Raw genomic sequence first — 4,012 nt, 5'->3', positions numbered from 1 at the left:
TAAATATGATAAAACTAAAGACTTTTTGGAGATATGAAGGGTGCAGTACTACTCTATAGATACTCAAGGTTAACATGAGATTGGGTGAAACTGTGTGTGTTATGCCCTCTTTAAGTTAAACAAATCTCCAGGCCCTGATGGCCTCGCAGCTAATTTTTCCAAATTCTTTTGGAATGATATTAGATTAATATTATTTAATACTTTTGTTGAATCCATTGAAGATGGATCTTTAGGCCCCACTATGAATCAGGGTCTGATTACATTAATCCCTAAACCAGATAAAGATATGAGATGTATGGATAATTTTCGTCCGATCACATTGCTCAATAATGATTATAAAATTTTCACACATATATATGTTAATAGATTAAAAGTGGGCATTAATAATTTAATTAATGAATCACAATCAGGCTTTCTTAAAGGAAGATCTATTCATATTAATATAAGATTGGTGATGGATTTGGTGGAGTACAGTCACTTGATAGAGGATGATGGATTCATTTTATTTTTAGATTTCAAAAAGGCCTTTGATATGATAGAGCATGCTTTTCTTTTTAAATCCTTAGAACTTTTCGGTTTTGGTGAACAGTTTATCAGTGTTATAAAAATGATTTACAAAGACATGAATAGTTCAGTTTCTCTCCCTTTTGGTACCACACAGAGATTTCAGATTGGCCGTGGAATAAGGCAAGGATGCCCACTGTCCCCTCTTTTATCCCAGTTGTCCACTCTGGTTAGTCATGACTTGTCTGTGAAGAGATTACATGTATTTGGGAAAACCTTATCAATCAGTCAGCTAGCAGATGACACTACATTATTTTTACAAAACAAAGACCAAATTCCTCTGGCTATATCTCTAGTCAATTCCTCCTGCAAAACTTCAGGCCTTCAACTAAATTTAAACAAATGTGAACTTTTGGCCCTACACCCCATTCAAGAGTTGTCCTTGTATAACATTCAAGTTAAAGAGACAGTAAAATATTTAGGCATTTCTATTTCCAGAGATTTGAAGATTAGTATGAAAGAGAATTTTGAAAATAAAATACGTAAAGCCGGTGGTGTCTTGAATTGCTGGTTGCAAAGAGACATATCAATTTTCGGGAGGATTCTTCTATCTAAAGTTGAATACTTATCCAGCTTTTGCCTTAGCTCCCTCTTCAGTTATTATAAAAACAACCAATCAAAAAATGTATGACTTTAGGCACAAAACTCATTATATTAGAAAATCTGATAATATTAAAGTGTACGAAGAAGGTGGTCTGAATGTAATTGAATTTGAGAGTATGAATATTTTTTTAGAACTTAAGTGGCTTCAAATGTTTTTAGGTAATACCGAGAGCTTCTGGTATGCTGTGCCTTCAGCTTTGTTTTGTAAATTGCACTGTAAAAAAAAAAAAAAGTTGAGCGAACTTAAAAAAAATTTTTTACCAGCTTCAGCAGATTTTTGAGTTTGCTCAACTTATTTTTGTGGGATATTCTCAAATGTTTGTTGTATAAACTTAAAACGACAAGTTGAGAAAACTCAAAGATCTGCTGAAGCTGGTTGCCTTAAAATTTCAAGTTGGCTCAACTTTTTCTTTTTTTTTACAGTGTGGGTGATATTCGCTTTCTTCTCAAATGTGACTTTGACTTACCCAAACTTCCAGTGAAACGATCAGCATTCCACCAACAAGTCTTATTATACTGGAAATTGGCACATACACACAATTTTACACCTCACAATACTCCTATCTAGGGTTGCAAAAAGTTGGAAAATTTCCAATAAATTTCGGAAAATTTCCGGGATTTTTTGGAATCTTCCTGGGATTTTTGGTAAGTTTCTGGAAATTTACCGGAAATTTTCCACCCCTTTGCAACCCACGTCCTATCTGGAATAACAAATATATTCTACATAGAAACAAATCCTTATTTTATGAGGACTGGGTAAATAGAAATATTTGGTCAGTATTGGATCTAACGGATGAGAGTGGTAATATGTTGGACTACAATTCATTCACTTTAAAACACGGATTTGCCTGTCATCCAAAGCAATTATTTACTGTTATTAATGCAATACTTTCAGGTATAAAAATGTTAATGAGATGTTCCCTTTCCTACTCCAAAATTACTGCTGTCCTTCCTTTGTTGTATGTTGGTGATATTGAAATAGAGGATAAACTCTGCACTAATAAATATATAAGACAATATATCATCCAGTCACGCTACCCTTGCCAAACATTTAATATGTTATGCGTTTTATTAGACAGGTGACGACCGCACAAATGTATCTAGTATGGTAAAACAGCGCTGCATAAGCACGACTGGAAAGAGCGGAAGTAGTCGACTGTGGCATAATAAAAGCTCCGCTGCTTTCGAGCCATGTGTCACGCTCGTTCAGCGGCCTCGTTTCGCTTCGACGGCTTTCAGCCTCACCCTGCTTCATACTACGACGTTAATAAATCTTTAATACATTAGCTCATCCATGAACATGATTTCTGCCCAAGTCCCGTCGGATTGCATTGGCTGTGGGGATGAAGATGACAACTCCCATGATTACACACTCAGTCACGCCTTTGTTTCATTGTTTGATTTGAATACGTGCCCTCTAGCGGCGAAAATTACATATTGTGCCTTTAAGTGGAATAATGTGCACCATATAATCATTCAGAGTAAGACCATTTTTATTTCATGTCATGTCGAGACTTTTAATGTAACATAATTCAATTTTAAGAAATTAAAACTTTTATTCAGCAAGGATGCATTAATCAAAAGTGACAGTAAAGATGTTCAAAATGCTACCGAACATTTCTATTTCAAATCAATGGTGTTTTTAAACTTTATATTCTTAAAAGAATCTTCAAAACAAATTATTACCGTTTACACAAAAATCTGAAGTTTTCAACATTATTAATAATCAGAAATGTTTCTTGAGCAGCAAATCAGCATATTAGAAAAAGGATCACGACTGGAGTAATGATATTGAAAATAATATTTCACAATTTTACTAATTTTACTGTGTTTTTGATTAAATAAATGGAGCCTTGATGAGCATAAGAGACTTTCTTCTAATCATTTTAGAAGATTTTATGGTATATAGACCATAAAAGGGATAAGTAAACCGGTTTGACTTGCTGTTCTGAATGCAGAGGCTTGTACACAAGACCCAAAGCAAGTTCAGATGGAGGTTTTGGCAGAGGCGTCGTAACCATTATAACTAGACAATTTTGCCACCCTCATTTCTGTGCAGATAATCAAAACCCATGTCTTGAATGTGTCCCCATACTTGTCAAATCATTCCTACGCTCTTGGTTTTGGGTGGTGGAGGCATGCTGAGAGAATTATTGAAACATTGAAGCAGCTCTTTAGACACACGTTTGGTGGAAATAAATGAGCATATTCCTCCTCGGTTTCTAAACAGCATTAAATAAATCACTATTTCATAGTCAAAAGATCTTTTTGACTGGTGCTTCATTTTCCAAGTTAAAGTTTGTGTCATGAATAGGGATAAATCTAAATCCATCTTTCAGTCCTCAGAGGATATGAAGTACTTGCCTTGGGATTGTTGCTGTTTGCATAAGAAGTGAATGAAGGGTGAAAATGAAATTATACGAGGCTCAAAGGGTGTAAGATTTTCATATATTCATATTTGAAAGTAATCCAGAGATAAACAATCCTAGACAATAAGATCTAGGTGTACAATATAGTGTATTTATTATCATATTAAGATACGACTGCGAGCTGGAGCTTCTGCCATGCTGAGAGTATCAACTGTGCCATTGGCTGCGTCCCATATCACTAAGGTGCCAGATATGCAGTTTTTGGTGTCCCAACTTTTCACAAAAATTGTAAACTGCTGTTAGGCTGTCTTTCTGGTATGATTTCTGGTTCTCAATAAGGAAAAGCTGGTACTTTGCCATTGTAAGTTGATTTGCTGCTACTTTAACTAAGTGGCTAAGTTGGAGAAATGCTTGTTCAGTGTCATGAAGTCTATCTATTTCTTTTTGTAGTATACACAAATTGAGGTTAGCTGTTT

Source organism: Onychostoma macrolepis, chromosome 02 (genome assembly GCF_012432095.1).
Source record: "Onychostoma macrolepis isolate SWU-2019 chromosome 02, ASM1243209v1, whole genome shotgun sequence".
Taxonomy (NCBI): Eukaryota; Metazoa; Chordata; class Actinopteri; order Cypriniformes; family Cyprinidae; genus Onychostoma; species Onychostoma macrolepis.
Note: the sequence above shows the minus strand (reverse complement) of the source record.